General features: G+C 45.5%; 1 long non-coding RNA gene across 1 annotated transcript; it reads left to right on the top strand.

Moving 5' to 3' along the window:
• The first annotated feature begins 435 nt into the window (after positions 1–435).
• On the top strand, positions 436–15,168 carry LOC148684617 (uncharacterized). The gene is made up of 3 exons (XR_015945872.1): positions 436–502; positions 8,797–9,017; positions 14,332–15,168. It is a non-coding gene; the product is annotated as an uncharacterized LOC148684617 (long non-coding RNA).
• Positions 15,169–23,506: the final 8,338 nt, after the last annotated feature.

Genomic DNA, 23,506 nt, shown 5'->3' with positions numbered 1-23,506 from the left:
CAGCTCTTGCCATGTTGCCAAGCTCTCTGGAATGTCAGCAATGCCACCGAGATGAAACACTTCCACGTCCCTCAGAGTCTGGCCTCTGCCACTCAGAGGCACAGGGAAGGTGGGCTCCCAAAGGGTCCCCTTAGCAAACATTCTTCCACTCCCACCCCTGTGTTGCCGTTTGGGACAAAGGTGGAAGGCTAGCTGATGAGGTAATGCAAATGAACGTGCTTTTGCACCCCTGTTGAGCAAACATGTATACACTGTAGGCATGTTAGGACCTTCCTGTGATTGTCTGGCTCTGCATTCCTGCCAGTGCCCTTTGTGAGGATGTTCTTCCTAACTGTGTGTCTGCATTTGCTGTTATTGTTCATCTTGTTTATTTCAGCTACGTCTTCTCCAGGGGTGGCAGCAGGGAGGGAGAGAGATACTCATTAACACTGCATGTAAAAAAAAAAATTGAACCTATGCAAGCCTTCAAACCTCCAGCTTGTCAGAAAAAAACAAAATCCAGGTAAATAAGGGCCAGCCAAGGCAGGGCAGCAGCGATGTGTCTCCCAAAACTCTTCTGTGACTGTGGATAAAATGTTTTGATTGTAGTTTTTCTTAGAACACCCGTTGCTTCTTTAGTAAAGTGCCATGTCTGTTAATGGTATTGTGCTGCTGCTACTAGTAGTAATGGTAATCATCCTATATTTTTCAAGGCTTTGTACTGTATTGTTTTGTCAGTACGCCATACTTATGCCTGCCACTGTCGCCAACCTTACACAATTAGCTCCACTGGATAGGAGTCTGGTTCTGAACTTGCATGGCCTGCGCATCTGCTCTTATTTTCACATCGTGAGCCTGATGTAGCAGCCCACAAATTCATCTAGTTGAGCATCCTACTTCTCACAGCTGCCATCCACATGCTTCTGGAAAGTGCACAAGCTGGATAAGATCCTCAGCAACTGGTCTTCTACAGTACAATCCTACTATGCATGTCTACTGAGAAATAAGTCTGGATTTAGTCAAAATGGACTTACTTCTTGGTACTTGGATATGAGATTGGAGCCTTAGGGTGCAATCCTAAGGCTGGGAGAGTGCAAGAGGAAACTAAGGTAGTTTAAGTACCTACCCAACATACGGTAGGTAAAAAAAGGTAAAGGACCCCTGGACAGTTAAGCCCTGTCAAAGGCGACTATGGGTTTGTGGCGCTCATCTCGCTTTCAGGCCAAGGGAGCTGGCATGTGTCCGCAGACAGCTTTCCGGGTCATGTGGCCAGCATGACTAAACAGCTTCTGGTGCAACGGAACACCATGACGGAAACCAGAGTGCACGGAAAAACCATTTACCTTCCTGCTGTGGGAATGTTAGCGATGTGGATTAGGATATATTATTAGATAGATCCTATCCAAGCTTGTGTTATCAAGCTTCCAATATCAGTAGAGTGACATTCCCCTTTTGTGCGCAGCAAAAGTGTGTGTTTAGGTTTGTTAAAACCTATACAACAATGTTATACTTCCTGGCAAATCCCCTTTGTCCCTCTTAAAAGAAATACACAACACAGTGTTCATAAAATAAGATAGAGTTTACTTACGGGTTCATCCTGAGTTAACAGCATAATCTCAGAAAGGCAGGCTTACGTAGAAAAGTTACAAATATGTTTGGATATAATTTGTCTTCAGGAAACACATGTGGCAAAAAAACATAGTTATATTCTTAAAAATAAAAGGTTGGGTAAAGAGTTTATAAGTTCGATGGAAAAGAAAAAGAGAGGAGTGGTCTTGTATATAAAGGAGAAATTAGATCCGAAATTGATTTTTAAAGATGAAGAAGGAAGAATAATCGCGGCTCAAATATCGATTGAGGGAGAAAAAATGTTAGTGGTGGGAATCTATGCACCGAATGAAAATAAAGCTGAATTCTACAAGAATCTGGAGGAAAGGCTGACTGAATATATGGATCAAAAGACAATGCTTATGGGCGATTTTAATGGAGTGACAGTGCCAGAATTGGATAGGACCAAGAAAAGGAAGAATGAAGGTAAATTACCAAAATCCTTTTTTTGAACTAGTAGAAAACCTGGGTCTAGTGGATATTTGGAGACTGAGGCACCCTACAACTAAACAATTTACATTCTTCTCAGAACCAAATCAGAGTTCGGGAAGGATAGATAACATGTGGATCTCCAAGGAACTAGTGCCCAGGGTGAGTAAAACAGAGATAATACCACGTACACTGTCAGACCATAATTCTATATTCATGGAATTGAAAAGCAAAGACCAAAAGTCCTTCAGGTGGAGAATGAACGAAGATCTATTTGATGATAAAGAGGTGGTCTCGAAAGCTAAGAAGACCCTGAAAGACTACTTTCATTGGAATTTACACAAAGATACCGGACTGGATATGGTATGGGATGCAAGTAAAGCAGTGATGAGAGGTTTTCTAATACAGCAAAACAGTTTTCTGAAACGAAAGAAAGAAAGGAAGAAAGAAGAAATTTTGAAATGTCTCATGGAAAATGAGAAGAACCTGATTGATAAACCCGAGAATCAGCAAATAAAGAATAATATAAAGATGTTACAGACACAATTCTCCATGTTGATCAATCAGGAGATTGAGTGGAAAATAAAACAAATGAGACAAAGAAATTTCGAATCGGCGAATAAAACAGGAAAACTGTTGGCTTGGCAGTTAAGGAAACGTCAAAATCAGAACATAATAACTAAGATTAAAACAGAGGGAGGAGTGACGGAAGATCCAAAGGAGATTAAGAAAACCTTTCAAAAATTCTATAAGGATTTGTATTGCAAAAAGAAAGAAGATGAGAAGAAGATCAGTGAGTATCTAGGAAAATATGGTTTGAAACCAATTCCAGAAGAAGAGAGGAAGAAGCTAAATAACAGGATAACGACACAAGAATTACAACAAGCAATAGGGAGAATGAAACAAGGTAAAGCCCCAGGACCAGATGGTTTAACGGCGAAATATTATAAAGTACTGAATGAACTGTTGGTTCCAGTTTTAGAGGAAATGATGAATGATATTCTGTTGGGGGGAAAGATCCCAAATACATGGAAAGAGGCATACATAACATTGATCCCAAAGCCGGATACGGATGGCTTAGAAGTCAAAAATTATAGACCAATCTCATTATTGAATAATGATTACAAACTTTTTGCAGATATAATGTCCAAGAGATTGAAAGAAGTTTTAAATCAAATAATACATAAGGATCAGGCTGGTTTTCTTCCTGGTAGACAGTTAAAGGATAATGTAAGACACATAATAGATGTAATAGAATATCTGGAGACCAAGATAGATAAACCAGCTGTCTTGATGTTTGTAGATGCTGAGAAAGCTTTTGACAATATATCTTGGCAATTCATGAAGAGGAATTTGGAATCAATGGTTGGGAAGAATACATTCGTGAATGGGATCGAGGCGATTTATTCAGAGCAAAAGGCAAGATTGATAATTAATAACACCCTAACAGAATATTTTGAAATCACAAAAGGAACTAGACAGGGCTGCCCTTTATCGCCGTTATTGTTCATCATGGTCCTGGAAATATTATTGATCAGATTAAGAGACCTATCTACAATTAGAGGTATTAAGGTAGGTGCAAAGCAATTTAAAGTGAAAGCCTTCGCAGATGATTTAGTTTTAACATTGGAAAATCCAAAGGAAAGTGTTGCAGAAGCTATAGAAGTAATGGAGAAATTTGGCCAATTGGCAGGATTCAAATTAAATAGACAAAAAACCAAGGTTATGGCAATGAATATGACGAAAGAAGAAAAACAGGAATTACAGTTAAAACATGGACTCGACGTGGCTAAAAAGGTAAAATATCTGGGAATATGGATGACAGCAAAGAATATTAATCTTTATAGTGATAATTACGAACAAGTATGGAAGGAAATAAAGAAAGACCTGGAAAGATGGACTAATATGAAAATGTCATTCTTAGGAAGAATCGCAACAATAAAGATGAATGTATTACCTAAGATGTTATTCCTATTTCAAACTATACCTGTGGTTAAAGGTACGAGGCAATTCCAAGAGTGGCAAAAGATTTTATCAAGATTTGTCTGGCAGGGGAAAAAACCTAGAATAAAACATAAAATTTTGGTAGATAAGAAAGAAAGAGGTGGATTCGCCCTGCCAGACTTGAGACTTTATTATGAAGCGTCCTGTATCTGTTGGATAAAAGAATGGATAACTCTAGAGAATACGGACTTGTTAGATTTGGAAGGTTTTAACAATAGATTTGGATGGCATGCATATTTATGTTATGACAAAAAGAAATCACATACCGGGTTTACGAATCATGTGATAAGAAGATCTCTGTACGAGGTGTGGGAAAGAAATAAAAGGCTGTTAGAGACTAAAACACCCTGGTGGGTCTCACCAGCAGAGGTATTAACAGTTAAGAAAATAAATATGGAGAAGAGGCGGGCCACGTATGAGGAAATCTTGACGAAAACTGAAAAAGGATGGAGTTTAAAACCTTTTGAGGACATTAAAGGAGTGTTAACAGGATGGATAGAATACCATCAAATAAATGATGTGCTTAAAGAAGATAGAAAAATAGGTTTTGAGGATAAAAGATCCAAATTTCAAATAGAAGTGCTAGAAGGCAAAACAAAGCTTTTGGCAAAGATGTATGATTTGTTGTTGGAGTGGTATACAAAAGATGAGTTGACAAAAGAAGTGATGATTAAATGGGCAAAAGATTTGGGGCATAATATTGAATATGATGCGTGGTTGAAATTATGGAATCAAACTTTAAGATTTACAGCATGTACTGCCTTGAAAGAAAATGTATATAAGATGATGTACAGATGGTATTTAACTCCAATTAAATTAGCTAAAATGTATAGAATGAGTGATAAAAGTTGCTGGAAATGTAAAGAGAAAGATGGTGAATTTTATCATATGTGGTGGACATGCGAAAAAGTTAAAAGATTTTGGGAAAGTTTATATAACGAATTGAAAAAGATGTTTAGATATACCTTTCCAAAAAAACCAGAAGCATTTTTGTTAGGAATAATAGGAGGAGAGATTAGAAAAGAAGATCAAACACTGTTTATGTATGCAACAACCGCGGCTAGGACTTTGTTAGCCCAAAAATGGAAATTACAGGAATTACCTACAATTGTGGAGTGGCAGATAAAAATGATGGACTATGCTGAACTTGCTAGATTGACATGCAAGATTCGTGACCAGGGGGAGACAAGGTTTCAAAAGGACTGGAGTAAATATGTGGACTATATGGAGAAAAACTGTAGATCATTAAAAACTCTCGCAGGATTAAAATAAACCTTACAAATTGACCAATATGTTAAAAAAGGAACTGCAAAAAAGGGAATTAACAAGAAACCCGCATGAAGGGAGGGGGGAAGTCATAGCTCGGCGGAGCAAGGTAAAAGATGTGAATATAAGATTTTGTATAAAAGATTGGTTTTGTTAATTTGTTGAATTTGGAAAATTGGAATAAAATGTATTAAAAAGAAAAGAAAAGTTACAAATATGTACATCTGGAGTCTACTTAGTAGAGTAAGGCTCCATCTGGTCTCTCTCTTGGCAGCAGGCCGAGAGGGAGAACCATCCTAACTGGAGATTCTCTGGAGATGTGTTCTCATTGAAGAAGAGATGGCTAAGAGAGAGAATGGCTGCTGGCTAGGGGCTTTTATCTGCCAGCTAATCCATCTCATCTGCATGTCTGGAGGAACAGGAAACTGAGCCTTGGTCAGGTGTTCCTCCAGGTGAGTTCCTCTTAGTGGACACTCTAGGAACTGTTGTGACTTGTCTGCCCCAGTGTTCCATCCCACACCTGCCACAGCGGTACCTATTTATCTACTTGTGCTGGTGTGCTTTCGAACTGCTAGGTTGGCAGAAGCTGGGACAGAGGAATGGGAGCTCACCGATGGGGATTTGAACCACCGACCTTCTGATCAGCAAGTCAAAGAGGCTTAGTGGTTTAGACCACAGTGCCACCTGCATCCCAACATATTGCTGGGATCACAACAGCAGAGTGGAAGCAAGATCACAGGAGTGCCCTTAAACTCCTGCACCCTTTAAACACGTTTTTCCAAAAGACTTTTCCTCCAGTTGAAAACAATGTGAGGGAAATTAATGGAATAGCCTAAGGACAGCTGCTGAACTAGTTTCAATCACAGAATCACAGAATTGGAAGGAATCCTGAGGGGCCTCTAGTCCAACCCACTTCAATTCAGGAAATCTCTCACTGGCTTGAGGGCTGAGGAGGATACAGATCCTTCAATAATAATAATAATAATAATAATATGTTGTTGTTGTTGTTGTTGTTGTTGTTGTTGTTGTTGTTGTTGTTTGTACCCTGCCCACCTGGCTGAGTCTCCCCAGCCACTCTGGGCGGCTTCCAATCGAATATTAAAACAATACAGCATTAAATATTAAAAAAATTCCCTAAACAGGGCTGCCTTCAGATATCTTTTAAAAATTGGATAGCTGCTTACAGTATTTCCTTGACATCTGTTGGAAGGGCGTTCCACAGGGCAGGCGCCACTACCGAGAAGGCCCTCTGTCTGGTTCCTTGTAACCTCACTTCTCGCAATGAGGGAACCGCCAGAAGGCCCTCGGTGCTGGATCTCAGCTGAATGATTCAACTCCTTGCGCTTTCCTGATCTGCTCCCGCAATGCCGCTGGCATGCCAAAAAGCTGATGTCAGTAAGGCCAGGGCCACAGAAATTGCATCAACAGTGTTGACAAATACTGAGCCAGCCCGGGAGACACTGGGTAGCTTTAGGGCTCCCTGGATTCCACCATCCCAGAGGTACAGCTCCTGCAGAGAAAGGAGGGTTATGCAACAGGTATTCCTCTAGGCCAGCACAGACCAATGAAGGGGTGGCAGGGAGAAGAGGTGATAAAGAGATAGGTCATTGACTCCTTAATGGGTGACAGCTTTCCCACATTGCATGCAAAAGGCATTCCCTGCATTCCAGGGCTAGTAACCCCCCCAGGCCAGCCAAGCTTTTATAGTTCACTGGCATGCCGCAGGGTGGTCTCTCTGTCTACCTCTGCAGAAGCCCTTGAACACTGGGAAGAAATGCATCTCTCTCCCAATGAGAGCCTTTTGCTTAATTGCTCCTCAAGCTGTAGCTGGCAGGCCACCTGCTGCCAGCAGAGCCTTTTGATGTGGTTACCAGACTCTTAGATTAAGAGGAGTCAGGGCTCAGAGGAGACCAGCAGTGTATGAAGGAACTTTCACCTGCCTCCCCTCAGCTCTGGCTGGAAAGGGCAGAGCTGCTTCTCCTGCAATAAGTGGTGCACTGGAGGCTGGAGTGGGCAATCCTGCAATCCTTTGCACACTTATAGCACAATTCCATATATCATGCCTATTCAGAAGACCAATGCAACTCCCACTGAGTTCAATGGGACTCGCTCCCAGATAAGGGTAGGGATAGGATAAAGGGTTTAGACAAAGGAATTTCATGCAGGGTGTGCTTCCTAAAATCTTCTGTTCACAACTTGTGAAGGTGCAGCAGCCCAGTTCTCTACATGTATGTGAAGTGATTAATACCCAGACCCATTATTTCATTTCTGAGATATGCATTTTTGGTTCCCATCAGTTTGACGGGACTTTCAAAGAACAACACTGCCTCCAAGAACTTACATGGGGGCTGCTTGGCAGCACAATCCTATGCATTTTTACACAGGAATTAGGCTGCAATCCCAACCCCCACTTACCTGGGAGTGCGCCCCATTGAATTCAATAGGACTTCTGAGTAGTCATGGTTAGGTAACTGTGTAATGCATGTCAGAATACCAAGACAGTCATCCTTGCTATGGCTAACTATCCATGAGGATATCCTGCTAAATACTTACTGGATGTGATATGTACTCTTGTGAATCCCTTGGCACAATGGAGCTCGGCCCTGAGATGGCAGACTCCAGAGGAAGAGGAGGCGGCTGGAACAGATGGGGGCCCCACCACTCCTCATTCTGTCAGGTTCTGCTGTGGATATAGGACTTCTAGCTTCTAGCTCACATCACAGCAAACTCTAAAACTCAGGAGAGGCCCCACCCATTTTTCATTTCGTACAGAAAAATATACCGTTCCTTTGTTCTTTGTTTTCTTAATGGCCCATCACCCAGGCAATCGCCTGGGTCATCTTTTGTTCGGTGGTTTCCTTAAAAAAGCTCAATAACTTTTGGGGTGTCCTGGTTTTTACTTTCTGCCCATTGTGGAGAATTGTAAAATGCACACAGGTGTATTCTAGAAAATGAGATGGCAGGCTTGAGGGTTTTTCAAAATAATCGTGTTGCTTATCTCCTGCTGCCACTGAGTTCCCTTTCCTTTCCTTAACTTCCTAGTGCATCTTTGCCTCCCACCTTTCTTTCATCCTCTGCTGTTTCCAAGCAACTAACACACATGCCCACCCCAAACACAGCAACAGGCAAAGAAGCTTGTACACATTGCCAGCTTAAAACACAGCCAGGTCTTATCCCCTCTTGATTCAGGTCAAAGCTGATGGGAGCGGAAACACATCAAAATGCAGTATTTCTTAAGAAACTGGGATTCCCCCTACTCTGTCCCATGACTGCTTAGCCCTGCTGAGTCAGGGATGGGCAGGGCTCCAAGGAGTGTGTGGCGCAGGCAGGGGACCAGAGAAGGGACCTAGGAGAGGGACTAGTGATTTATGGGATGCCACACCACCCACAAGACAGGAGCCAGGGGAGAAGGGAAAGTCAGGGCAGTCTGAGGCAGAGGAACTCAGGTCCGGTTCAGGTGAGAGATGGGTCAGTAGATTCCCCACCTTTTCCTGCCCCACTGTCTTGCAGAACCAGGAGGGGCATGAAAAGAGAAGAACAGCTATGCCTTCTGTGCTGGAGAAGTCTCAGTCTGCGGGCACGCCACCAGTCAGAGGAGGGTATATATAAGCCAGAGGAGGAGAGGGCCCCCACTGCTGCTGCAACTGCATCCTAGGGCCCAGACCCATGGACAGCTGCCTAGAGGCTAGAAGCATGTGAGCATGTGTATCCGGAGCACCGTGGAAGCTGCTGTAAGTGTTTCTCTTGCCCATCAAGAGTTAAATATCAGACGTGTGCCTTCCTCATCTGGGACAGGCTGGGACATGTTGCCTCTTAAGTTCCCATTTTACACATTCATTTTGTTTATTTGAGAGACTGGTGCTCTGCTTTTTGAGGAAATCCTCCACAAAGTGGCTAACAATATTCTGAAATACAAATCCATTCCATAAAGCCTTTCAAAACATATAGACGGAAACAATAACAACATTGGAACCATCAGCGTAAAGCAATATTAACTTAGCCATTCCCCCGTTGGCTGCCCTCATTCATAACCCCCACCGAAAGTTTTTAAGAAAACGGGGCTTGTGAAGCGAAAAAGCTCTGTTACAGGGGTTGCCAGCCTTTTTTAGTCGCTAGGCACATCTGGAATTTTGAGAAAGTGTTTGACAGCTGGAAAATGGCTGCCGCGAGGGCAAGGCATATCACAAAAGGGTTGTTGTGGTGTCATAAAATAACACACAATGGCTGCCCTAGGAGGGTGAGGCATGCTGGCTGCCATTTCTAGAAGAGCAGAACAAGCCACAGGGCCACAAAACGATGCAGGTATACTTTCCATCAATGGGGATAAGTCGCTTATACAGTATCATCCATTGCCAGACTGAGTCACTCACAGAGAGAAGCCCTTTGCATCTTTACTCTGCTCAGAATGGAAAGGAAGGAGGGCGTCTGGTCCTGGTACTGAATGAAATATGGGCAGGAAAAGCTGAGCCAGTGCAAAGTGGAACAGAGCAAAGAGGAGATATTCAGTGCAACCATCTGTGGGCACCACATGGGAGCCGCTGGTGGGCACACCGGCATACGTGGGCACCACCTTGGCAACCCCTGCTCCGTTATGTGTCATTGCGAGCCTAATTGTGAGCAGTCCTTATAGTCTGGGGAGGACTCTATGGGTGCAGGTGGAGCCTTAAGCCCATTCAGGGCTTTAATAACCAGCACATTTTGGGTGGGGGGGTGGGAGATGCCGCTGTCACATTGGTCTCCTATTGACACTCGTCTTAGAAAGGAAACTAAAGACTCACTCAACCATGGGGGCTGAACTCTCCTCCGACCTCTGAAAGTGGTCCCGCTCCAGCAGAGCAGCTCCAGGGTCACATGTTGCAGGAAGAAGGAAGTCTCCTTGCCCTCTCTCTCAGCCCATGTTGTTATGGATAAACAGCCGACTGGTGCTAAGTTGCTGGGGGAAGGGAGAGAGCAGAACTGAGTGGCGAGACGTCTGTCTGACCCCCCAAAGCCTTTGGCACTCCAGAGGGAGGAGCAGGGGGGGGAATTGGGTGCAACTGAAAGGCAAACTGCTGCTTCTCCTTCACCATCCCGCCAACAGCTCCATCCCCCGCTCCCAGCTGTGCCGAGGCAAAGTGGAACCTCTTCGTCTTGACATATCCATATCCGAGACCAATGGCTTTGCCTTGGAAGTCACATGTGGCATTCCCGACCAGTTTCAATAGCGGCTATTGTCCTTAGGAAAGGTCACCACCGCCAGACACTTTGCTGTACCCCAGGCTGCAGAGAGAAAGGCCGCCTGAGGAGCGAATCAGGACGTAGGAAGGGGACTGGAAATAAATACGTCAAAACAGATCCATTAGCTGCAGACGGTGGAGTCCCGTGTTGCTGGGTTCTTGTAAGACTCACATCTGCACGCTGGGCCGGATTTAGGTTTGATGAGGCCCTAAGCTACTGAAGGTAATGGGGCCCTTTATATGTCCAGCTGTCCTTTGTCAACAACAAATTGTCACATAACAAAATATGCACATAGCAAAATATGTATTTTATCAAAGTAATTGTTGAACTGAAATACAATTAAGAAGAAGTATATTAATACAGTAGTGAAATTCTTTGGGGGGCAAGAGAGTGGGGCCCAAAACTATAGCTTGTTTAGCTTGTACATAAATCCGGCACTGACTGCACAAGTTCATGACACACATTTGCCTCTGGCAGGTGGCTGGGGTCCTGCCGGCATTGCATTTTGCAGCAATGTAAAATGTGGGAGATCTTAGGGCCACTGCAAAAGATTTGGAGCTTGTTGTTGTTGTTGTTTAGTCGTTTAGTCGTGTCCGACTCTTCATGACCCCATGGACCATAGCACGCCAGGCACTCCTGTCTTCCACTGCCTCCCGCAGTTTGGTCAAACTCATGTTCGTAGCTTCGAGAACACTGTCCAACCATCTCGTCCTCTGTCGTCCCCTTCTCCTAGTGCCCTCAATCTTTCCCAACATCAGGGTCTTTTCCAGGGAGTCTTCTCATGAGGTGGCCAAAATATTGGAGCGTCAGCTTCAGGATCTGTCCTTCCAGTGAGCACTCAGGGCTGATTTCCTTCAGAATGGATAGGTTTGATCTTCTTGCAGTCCATGGGACTCTCAAGAGTCTCCTCCAGCACCATAATTCAAAAGCATCAATTATTCGGCGATCAGCCTTCTTTATGGTCCAGCTCTCACTTCCATACATCACTACTGGGAAAACAATAGCTTTAACTATACGGACCTTTGTCGGCAAGGTGATGTCTCTGCTTTTTAAGATGCTGTCTAGGTTTGTCATTGCTTTTCTCCCAAGAAGCAGGCGTCTTTTAATTTCGTGACTGCTGTCACCATCTGCAGTGATCAAGGAGCCCAAGAAAGTAAAATCTCTCACTGCCTCCATTTCTTCCCCTTCTATTTGCCAGGAGGTGATGGGACCAATGGCCATAATCTTGGTTTTTTTGATGTTGAGCTTCAGACCATATTTTGCGCTCTCCTCTTTCACCCTCATTAAAAGGTTCTTTAATTCCTCCTCACTTTCTGCCATCAAGGTTGTGTCATCTGCATATCTGAGGTTGTTGATATTTCTTCCAGCAATCTTAATTGGGATTCATCTAGTCCAGCCTTCCGCATGATGAATTCTGCATATAAGTTAAATAAGCAGGGAGACAATATACAACCTTGTCGTACTCCTTTCCCAATTTTGAACCAATCAGTTATTCCATATCCAGTTCTAACTGTAGCTTCTTGTCCCACATAGAGATTTCTCAGGAGACAGATGAGGTGATCAGGCACTCCCATTTCTTGAAGAACTTGCCATAGTTTGCTGTGGTCGACACAGTCAAAGGCTTTTGCATAGTCAATGAAGCAGAAGTAGACATTTTTCTGGAACTCTCTAGCTTTCTCCATAATCCAGCGCATGTTTGCAATTTGGTCTCTGGTTCCTCTGCCCCTAGATTTGGAGCTAGCCACTCTCTAATAGCACCCCTGCTGGAGCAAAGCACAGAATCTCACCTGGGATTGGCAAGGTCTGTCGACTTGCCTCTGGGATCCTACAACAGTTAAAGAAACTCTCAGAAGATTTAGAATTCCTTCAGCCTTTTTCATCTTCATGACTTAGAAATCTGCCTTCATAACAGAAGAGCATAGGGGAGGGGGGCCTAGCTTACTGGCACAGCATTTAAGAATGTAAGGAGAGTCTGCTGGATCAGGGCAATGGCCTCTCTAGTACACCAACCTGTTCTCACAGTGGCTAACCAGATACTTGTGGGAAGCCTGCTCCAGCGACTGTAGAGGCATGGATCTGATTGTTTTAATTTTAAAAATGAAGTGAATAAAAGGAGAAAGACAGGGGATTTGGGGTGCTGCTCAAGACCTCAGGGACACCCTTGAACACTGCATCCAAATATTTCTATTAAATAAGAAAGAACTATTCCTGCAGGCTTGCAATCCCTTTCAGAGGTCTGTGTTTTCTCTACTCTGTGCACTCAATGTCTCTCCCTCTATTTCCAGTGATCTGTTTCCTCCACACAAAATGTATTCATAAAAAGCTATTCACAGCAGTTGCCAACATTTTTTCCATCTTATCATAATTCTCCTGCATTCACCCTCCCCGGTTCCCAGTCTGTATTTTGGGAGGGTAGGCCATGGGGTGATCATCTTACTAAGGCTGCTCTTCAGCATCTAACTCTCTTCAATTCTCAAAGTCTGGCTTTTTCCTTCTGAATATTTTGAATGACCCAGGTGACCTTGCTTGTTGCTTTTGGGTCAATGCAGACTTGTGCTGGCTATGGGAGACCGCCACCCTTCCAGTCACATCAGTCCAGTGACTGGCATCCCCGAAACCTCCCTGGGTTGAATTCTGTAAATGCTGGAGGCTTCATACAACTGGAATAAAAATGCCATCACATCTTTCATTAAAAAAATAGCACCGACAAAGGTTTTATTCCCCTGGCAGGGAACAGAGTTTCAAAGGGAAGTGTGTTTGTTGCTCAAGAGTCAAGACCTTCCTAGCGACCTGAATTTGCCAATATGGGATTGAATCTCACCTGCAAATAGCAACAGTCTGGAACAGGCATCCCCAAACTGCGGCCCTCCTACAACTCCCATGATCCCTAGCTAACAGGACCAGTGGTCGGGAAAGATGGGAATTGTAGTCCAAAACATCTGGAGGGCCAAAGTTTGGGGGTGCCTGGTCTGGAAGCACCCCCAGTTCTCCAGAGCAAAGCCTGGCTATGGACTACGATCTACAGCCAGAAAGACTGGTGTTTTATCTTGAGCATTTGTCGTGATAGCTAAATGGAACCACGAGGTTCAGAGGCAATATCCCTGCGAATTCTGGGTGTTTGTGAAGAGTGGGGATAAACAATACATGGTGTCTGTTTCTTATACACCCTCTTTGTGGATTTCCAGAAAAATCTGCTTGACTTCTGTGGGAATTTATTTATTTATTTCTCTCTCTCTGTGTGTGTGTGTGTGTTTTATATTATTGCACCTTTCAGAATACCGATCCTTCCAAGGTGGCTTGACTTACAAATAACACCGGTATACAGTATACATGTACAATTCAGAGCGGAGCCAAACTTTTGGTTTCTGGTCAAGACTGCTTGCACATTCTCACATTTCCCTCGGTCCCCATGAGGGCCAAAAACTTTCTCTTTGAAGTTTGTTTGTTTGCTTTTGTTTTGTTTTGTTTTGTTTTGTTAAGCTGAAATTCTTAGGAAGTCAACATCTTCCCAGATACCAGATTCTGCAGGCCCTGTAAATTTACAGACTATCCATGTCTTCGACACTGGTGCCGTGCACAGCGTAGTAATGCTTTGGCAGGGAGGGGGTTTCTGGGAGGAGGCGGTGCTACTGTAAGACAGATTGTGGTTTCAGGTGACTACACAGTCGCTGTAGGTGAGAAGAGGGGAGGAGGGAGAGCTCTCTGGGGAACAACAGTGCATTGAAGCCTCTGTATCTCTCTGGAGCAAAGGAAACGGAAAAGAGATAAGGAAACCTTTTGGATCAGGAATTCCTTCTCACTTTCCTCTTTCTGTTTGTCTTTCACTAGAGATAACACGAGACCTTGTACAATTTACCTGTACAGTATCCAGGGCTGCCAATAGGCCATGGGACACTTTCTGTTTCTACACAAGCTCCCTGCTTTCTAACCGAGGGATAACAGTGCGTTGGCTCAAGAGGGAACTGTTTTGAGCTCCCCCGTGTTCTCTGCATCACGCAAAGCTGACTTATCTCGAATGGCTGTAACTCGAGGAGCAACTCGGAAAAACAGAAGCAAGATTGCAGACAATGAAATGGAGAGAATTTGAAAGCCAAGGAGCCTGATAAAGAAGGGAGGAGGGGTGTGTGTATAGTGTTTCATTCATCGCTTCTGCTTCTTGCCGGGGAAAGGATATGGGGGGAGGTTGTGCGGGAAACCCTGCTAGAGACCCCTCTTCTTTGGGATATGGGTTATTCAATGGAGAGGCCAAAAAGCAAACTGCAGGAGATATGCTTACATGACAGGTCTGCACAAGTCAGTGTTCATGCTTTGCTTAGAAAAGGTCCCAAGTTCAATCCCTGGCATCTGCAGGCAGGGATGGGAAGAGATTCTGCCTGAAATCCTGGAGAGATGCTGTCATTCAATAGCCAATACTGGGCCAGATGGCCCAATGGTCTGGCTCAGTATAAGGCAGCTTCTAGTGTCCACCAGTGATACAGCATGGACTGTGAAGCATTCAAGCAATACTCTTCCTGGCTTTTTATAGGTGACCACAGCAGGAGGCTTATCAAACCATTGGCAGGTCACCCTACGTGCCACTATTGTACAGCGGTACCTTGGTTTGCGACCGCAATCCGTTCTGTGGAGGCGGTCGCTCGCTGAAGTGGTCGCTCACTGAAGGCACGCTTCTGCTGATAGAGCGCTTCTGCACACGCACACGCTGTGCAGATCGCTTCTGTGCATGCACGAGCTGCGCAGATCGCATCTGTGCATCCGATGCCGCGGAACCTGGATGTAAACACTTCCGGGTCCACGGCGGTCACTCGCCGAAGCAGTCGCTGCCAAAGCGGTCGCTCGCCGAGGTAGGCGTAAACCGAGGTTTGACTGTATAGTGTGCACTCCAGATGTTTTGGATGACAACTCGCATGAGCACAGCCAGTGACTAGGGAAGGTGAGAGTTGTCCAAAACATCTGGAGGGCACCAGGTGGTTCATGACCCTAGAATCTGTTAGGTTTTTCCTTTAAGACTGATGTGGTCAATGGTGCTACACAGAGATGTGTGTTTGTAACCTTGTTCTGAATGTTAACACACCTGTGAGCTTTTGCTAATTTGAATAATTGAAGGTAGAGTTTGCTTACTGTAATGTGATTGGGTAATTGACTATTTTGAATTCTGTATTTAAGCAAATGGTTCATGGGTGTGGTGGTGGTGATGTATTGTGAAATGAGAGGAAAGGAGTAGAGGAGTGTGGTGTATATAGCTGTAAATAAAAGCAAGCAAAGATACTGAAGACGACTTTGTTATTTCGTCGACCCTGCCGCTGTTGCTACTCGGTTGGTGCGTATTTTGCCCAACAGAATCTAGTAGGGACCAGTGCTCTGAGTCAGCGGCTACAGTGTCACTGGTTAAGGACCCAGGCTCAGCCCCTGGTTCTGATGGTGGCAATCAGTGGACCACTGAATATGAGGCCAGCAGGCAGGAGCCCACTGAAGTGGATGCCACAGCACCAGAGCCTGTAACCAAGATTCTTACAGGTGCCTTTCCCTAAGCTTGAACTGAATTCCTGCCACACTGGGCGTATGTTTACTGCCTTCCATGCATCCCGTACACTCCTGCTGCTAATTTTTGAAGCTGCAAAATGTTAACCACAATCCATACTTATCCTGTAGTTTCTTGACAAATTGCAATGGACTGGTTAGAATGGTGGGAGGGACCAGCTGAGGAACCCCCAAGGGAAGAAGGCTCAAAGTCAGGGGAGTGAAGGTGGGACAATGATGAGTGGGCAGAGGGAGAAGAGGGAGACTGGGAAGGGGAGGTGTTGGAAGCTGAAGGGGTAACAGGACTTAGTGAGCTGGGAGAGCCTGTGGCAGAGAGAAGTCAAGAATCAGAGGCAGAAGCTGAAGCAGGTGAGTGGGAAGAGGGAGGCCAAAAGGCAGAGATGAATTGGGTTGGTGAAGAGTCACAGGTGTCCCCTCTCTCCTGCTGTGACATGCTTCCCTACCCCTCTGACTCCCAAAACCAGAAGAGGTATGAAACAGGAGAAGCAAAGACAGGCTGCACGCAGGCACAGTCTCTGATTGCTTGGAGGAAGCCTGGAGAGGAGGGGACATAGACGGGTGTGGGTAGGTGGGGATTTTTAGTCTCGGTAACTGGTTTCATAGAGTAGGGCCTACAGAGCATGAGCTGCTGTACTCATTAGCCCTGAAACTCAGCCAAGGCCATGAAGAATATATTTTGCTAATAAATAGTTAACTCCAGTTTGAACTGTGATTTACTGACTCCCTTGCTCTGTGACACAGATACTGTACAGCTCTTTGATGCATTTTTTCTCAAGCCATTTCAATCTGACTAGAAAACTAAGGCACATTCACTTCATACTTAAAAATTTTATGAGCCTTGAGACAGATGAGTCTGCATGAGCAGATGACAGCTTCATGAGCAGGAATTCCAGGGGGGTTCCAGGGGTGGGGAGAGGACATGCACGCCAGGTGAGAACATAAGAGGGGCACTGCTGGATGAGGCCAATAGCCCATCTAGTCCAGCATCCTGTTCTCACAATGGCCACTCAGATTCCTGTGGGAAGCCTGTAAGTTGGACCTAAGTGCAGCAGAATTCAGCCCACCTGCAATTCCTACGTGGTTTTCAGAGGCATATTGCCGCTGACAGTGGAGGCAGACCATAGCCATTGTGGCTACTAGCCATTGATGAAGACATATCCTAGCTTGCTCATCCAAAGTGGAGTTGTCTTGTAGAGGTAGCATCTCAAAAGGCTTCTGTTCCGTTCCCTTCTGACCATAGCTGCCAAGTTTTCCCTTTTCTCGCGAGGAAGCCTATTCAGCATAAGGGAAAATCCCTTAAAAAAAGGGATAACTTGGCAGCTATGCTTCTGACCCTTGTTGGACCCAAGTTGCTCACTAGGAGCTATCCCTGGTGCTGAAATAACCAATATGCCTTGCTGCCATGCCCCGTGGTCTACTCTGTGAGATCAGGACAAACTGAGAGGGCTGGTGCAATGGCTAGTGTTGGACTGTGGTCAGAGTGTTGGACCAAGATTGGAGAGATTTGGGTTCACACCCCCACTCACCCATGAAGCTCTTTGGAAGACCTTCAGATAGTCATTTCCTCTCAGCCTAACTCTGTTCATAATGGTTCGCTTCATTCCATCTGATCACCACAGTCTGCAGGGTGTCCACTCTCCTACTGGTCCTGCCATGCCTTCACTGCAGATATTGAGAAATCATAGTGGCAGTCCCTTGAAGGAAATGCAGTCCTGAGCCCACAGGAGCTCTGGTTCATTCATTTTATTATGGCAGACTAATGATTCTCCTGCAGCATACCATTAAGGAATTGCTGGAAAACTTCATTTGCTGACTCCTCCTTAATACTGGAGAATGTAAATTCGAGCCAACGCCGCATCTGATGCAATAAGAGGAGATGCTAATGAGACACAGCTCCGCTTTCAGCTCAACAACTTTTGGCAAACTTTTATTTTTGGCTTGTTTGCCACAGCTCCGGTTGACGTAGAGGATCTAGAAGGTAAGGAACACAGGAAGACAGATGAGTCAGCCCAAGAAGCCAGATGGTGGTTCTAGCTATGGGACACCTGAAGAGCACTGGAGTGGCAGGAAAGAGATCGGAAGGGTGAACATACCCAAGGGATGGATTTTGGAATTCCAAAATAATAAGGGTTTCCCTGCCTTATTGTTCAGCTGTGCATCTGGGAATGTCATTAGGCAAATGCTCAGGGTGAAGTCATAGGGAAAGAGGCCTATAGGAGGCTTGACACCAAAGCTGAGGGTGTCCTGCTACAGTATAAGCTACCACTAAGGGTGAACATGATTGTGTTTTTCTGCACAGTCAAAGCAGAAGGTCATCCTCAGGGTTACTGTGCTTCTCCACCCACCTCCAACTCCGCTCTTGTGCAGTGTGGTGCACATAAATTTGGCAGATGAAGGTTTTCCTGGCTTGGACAGAAGCGGCAAGAAAATATTCACCAGCTAAATTTCTGTGGGACAGATTACTGTCAAGAAATAGAAGATGAGCCTGCTGTATCAGGCCAATGGCCCATCTAGTTCAGCATCCCGGGTGCTTGTAGGAAGCCTGCAAAACTGGACATTAGCATAACAGCACTCTGACTACCTGCAATTCCCAGTAACTGGTATTCAGAGGCACAAAGCCTCTGACAATGGCTCCCCTAACCCATCTCCTGGTGGCCTGATCATCCCCATCTTAGACTGGAGGCAGTAGGCAATGGCTCCCAGACCACCTGTGCCCATCCCATATAAAATGGCAAGCAGGGCAGGATGGTAGAACTCAATAGAACAGCAGCAGCAGCATGAAATATAGGTAGCTAAAAGCAGCAGTGCAGACTAAACAATCACCATAGGAACATAGGAAGCTGCATCAGACCCAATGGATGCTCCTGCACTGTTTACCCTGACTGGCAGTGACTGTCCAGGGTTTCAGGCAGGAAATCTTTCTCAGTCCTCCCTGCAGTTGCCAGGGATTGAACATGATGTCTTCTGCATGCAAAGCAGATGCTCAGCCACTGAGCTATGGTCAACTTTAAACTGTCCAGTGAAATGCATAAAGTTTGACCAGGCATTGAGACGGCTGCAGTGTTGAGGCCAGCCCCACTCTTATGGAGCGGGTATTCCACAGACAGGGCACCACCACAGAGAAGTCCCCCTCCCCTTTGTAACAAACGTCCCCTGGTGACAGGACATGAAAAAGAGCCTGATGGCAGGACACCATCCTTCTTTGCCTACTTCCTGTCCTGATTTAATTTTAGGCAGAGTCCTAAAACCTATTTATAAATAATAATCAGAACCCTTCCAGGTGGTTGCTTTTTGGAAGGGGGGTTCAATCACATACTTGCCAGCACAATTTGATTAGGTTCTCTTGCATAACAAACCCAATTCCTTGACTTTTTGCTGTGATAGAGAAATGTACTGGAAAGTGTGCAGTAACCACCGTTTAACATCACGGTCATATAGGCTCCTTGTAATCAAATCAGAATGAACACTGGGCGTCGTATAACTCCCCCCCTCAAGCTTTATGCAAAGAAATCAGGATGAATACTCAATAAACGGGTGGTCTGAAAGCCTCCTAAACAAGGCAAATGCAGGAGGATGTGAAGTGTATGGGAGAATGGATTAAAGAAGGCCGCAGATGTTTTTGTGACTATACACTGCAGGAGCACCTGTTGTCACTTTGCCTGCCAGGGACCCCGTGCTTCTGGGGCTCACAGAGGTATCACCGTCACTTCTTGGCTCAAGGAAGAGAGGGGATATCCTTAGCATCTCATCTTTAAATGTGGCATCCGGCCTCATGCTGCCCTCACTTGAGTTCCTGTCCTCTGGAATGTGAGCGATCTAATATGAGTGGTCTCGTCTTTCACAATACCACACTAAGACCAATCTTTAAATCAGGTCCATCCCATTGGCTTGTTTCCTAGGCTAGAAATAAATCTATTACATCAGAGGAGCCTTCCTTTTCTTTGGGTTATTCTCTTCAAGGACCCCCAGTGGCTTCCGCTGTTTGAATTCTGATTGAGCTCTATTTTTATGCAGAACCTAATTACTATAGTCCAAAACAGCATCCATATCCTAACTGGGAGCATTGGGTGCTGCTGGGATGACCCAGATCACACCAATATGCCTCTCACCCTAACTCCATCTCCCAGCCAGGGCACCTCCACCCAAACTACCATTCCACCATTCAACGTCCAACATGCAACACAGGCTCATTGCAATGCAAGCCCCAGTTCTCTGCTCTGTATTCCTCTTTATTCCCATTCCATATGTGAGTGTGCATCAGATCTTCACAGGGGACACTCCCCCCCATACAAAATATAGCCTCTCTGGAGGTTATTGGATTCCAATTCCCATCATCCCTGACCATTGGTCCTGCTTCCTGGGGCTGATGGGAGTTGGAGTCTGGGCACTGCCACAAACACCCAAGAACACTCTGCACTGTAGATGCCTGCCACCCCACAGTGCTGATTTCTCCAACGTGTCTCTTGGGTCTTATTACCTCCCATCCACTGGTACCTCCCAGTGCCATTCCTGTCGCATCCTGGCTGCCTTTTTTGCACACCCAAGGCTCCAGCCATGAGGGAGACAGTAGCATATGCAGATTGTTTTTCTCACTAATTGCTTCTCTAATAATGCTAATAGAAGCAAATAACACTTGGCAGACATCGTGTTCGGTAGCAGAAGACTGCTCTGTCATCTCAGGCAGAGAAAGTGAGGCACACAAAGACTGCCAAAGGGGTTTTGTTCCAGCTCAGTTTCTTAGGAGGACAGAGGTGGAGTTCAGGCTCTGGACACCTTGAGCACATAGCCGCTCCACTTGCTAGCCCAAATAATTAAGGGCGCATTCACATTACAGCTTACTCCACATCCAGTGTGCTCCCGTGGCTAGTTTTTGAAGCTACATTCGCAGAACATGAGCCACGATCCATATCGATCCTGTTCTGCTGTTTGGTTTCTCAAACTGGCTTCAGTACAACTACAAAACTGGACAAAGAGTAAATGGTAAGGTGAATAGGCCCTAATAGCCATCATGCATGTTCAAATGAATAAAGGTAAAGGTAAAGGTGACCATGGGGTTGCAGTACTCATCTTGCTTTCAGGCCAAGGGAGCCAGCATTCGTCCACAGACAACTTTCTAGGTCATGTGGCTTCTGGCGCATGGAGGACCATGACGAGTGCCAGAGTACACGGAAACACCATTTACCTTCCCACCACAGCGGTACCTATTTATCTACTTGCACTGGGGTGCTTTTGAACTGCTAGATTGGCAGGAGCTGGGACAAAGCAATGGGAGCTCACCCTGCCGTGCGGATTTGAACCGCCAACCTTCTGATCAGCAAGCCCATGAGGCTCGGTGGTTTAGACCACAGCGCCACCCACTCCCCTGTGCAAATGAGTCCACAAGTGTAGATGAATAGGGGTTGGGAGCGGTTCAAATGAAGACATCCCTGCCTCCTCTCTGATGCAATTGCAGCTGGAAATGCAGTATGGAAGAAATGACTGACTGGAACCCTATACAGTGCAACATTTTAATGCAGCTCTTACTCATATGACTAAGACACGAAGCATGTGTGAAGAATATATGAGTATGAAAACAATGGACACAAAATGTTAGCGGCACACGTGCTCTAAGATCTCGGAATAAAGCCTGAGAGAGAACATGGATTCTCAGGGTAGCAGCAGGAGGTCAGAAAAGCCGGAAGCTGCTCTTTGGGCTAAAGGAAACCAGTTGCAGCTGCTCTTAGTTCCAGGCAGGAGGCTGGCCAACGGAAGGAGCTCTCTTGAAGGAACAGCCCACCAGCTCACAGAGATCTGTTTCATTAAAGCCACAGCCAAGGTGAGGTCAGAGTAGAGCAGCTGGAACTGCTCCAGAGGCCTGGGACTTCCTCATATGGAAATTGCTGGGGCTTCCTTGAGACTGCCAAAGGGAATAATTCTTTTGGCCATTTTTAATGCTCTTTCCATCAGCTCTTTGTTGGGAGATAGGGAAGTCCAAGGGGCAAAAGCTTCTACCTGGGTTATCCATGGTACCTAGCAGGAGAGTAACCACTGCTTTGCCTCCCCAATGGAACAACCATGTCTGCTGAACATATATGAACCTACGAAGCAGCCTTATACAGAGGCACACCCTTTTTTCATCTCACTCAATATTGGCTGGCAGCAACTGAACCCTACCTGAAAGTGACAGGAATTGAAGTTGGGACCTTCTGCTTGCAAGGCAGATGCTCTGCCCCCTGAGCTATGACGTTAAAGCAAGCTGCCGATGGGTTGAGCTAAGGACAGAGGCGAATTGCTTCAGTGGTGTGGCTGGAAGGAGTCAGCAATGGACTGAGTGGATTTGCTGAAGATGGGAACTTGGTCGTATTGGCAGAGTATTGTGGGGCCCAGGGCCAGTTCTAAAACAAATGGCACTCAAGGCGTGGACTGTCTTTCTTTATTTTAGCTACTGACAGGCGGTTAACAATGAAAGATAAAACACATGAATATCAAACAGAATGAAACCGCATTACAAGGCTAAGCAAATAAAACCTGCAGCAGCAAAGCATATGCTAAACCAGCAGAGCTAAAGAATTACGTCTTCCACACAACTGTTAAAAGGGTAGGAGACCTGTCCTCTTTTTCACCTGGCCAGCAGGCACCTTTGTCTAGCGGCTTCCTGTCATTTACCTCTTCCAAGCAACTATTAAAGGTGCAAGAACCCTCTGCAGAGTTTCACTCAGCCAACTTGCACTAAATTGGCTTAACTTTGTACCCTAGACATGGCCTATGTCATAGGCAGTCATTAGGGAAGCTGCGTCAAAGAGAGGTTGTAGCTCAGTGGCAGAGCATGTGCATTGCATTCAGAAGGTCCCAGACTGAATCCCTGGCATCTCCGGGTTGGGCTGGGACAGGTTCCCTTCCTGAAACCCGCTGTCAGTCAGTGTACTGAGCTAGATGGAGCCAGCTTCATAGGTTCATCTATATTCAGCTGGCATTGTTGATGAGCAGGGATGCAGCACTTAGGCAGACTCATCTCATACCCTCTAACATGCTGCAGAGGAAAATTGGGACGCACATCTTTTGGGGCTGCGATCTCGCGGAGATCCTGGGATCCAGTCAGAAGCCCAGGTGGCTTCTATAATTCTGGGATGTCCTGCTTAAATCAGGACCATTAAGGGGCATGTCACCTGCATCCTGGCCTCCAACCCCTGTGTTGTGAAATGCAGGCAGAAATCAACATGCCCACTAATTCTCCCACTGCTGCATTTTCATACCAATAAAAGGTTTGCCTTGTATGTATATGGATAGATAGAGTTATGAAACACATATGTGGCCAGAGAGAGAGAGAGAGAGAGAGTGGAGGAGCTGCCAGCCATTGAAGTCACACTGTACTCTACCTTCACCCGATGATGCGACATTGCATGTGTGGTGCAATGCCAGGCCCCCTCAATCTTCAGCGCTAGTTGGCGCCTCTGATCACCAGTATCTTCAGGTACTCCTGCCTGAA

This window comes from Zootoca vivipara, chromosome 9 (genome assembly GCF_965207765.1).
Source record: "Zootoca vivipara chromosome 9, rZooViv2.hap1.1, whole genome shotgun sequence".
Lineage (NCBI taxonomy): Eukaryota > Metazoa > Chordata > Lepidosauria > Squamata > Lacertidae > Zootoca > Zootoca vivipara.
Note: the sequence above shows the minus strand (reverse complement) of the source record. Positions and strands in the feature narration are given on the sequence as shown.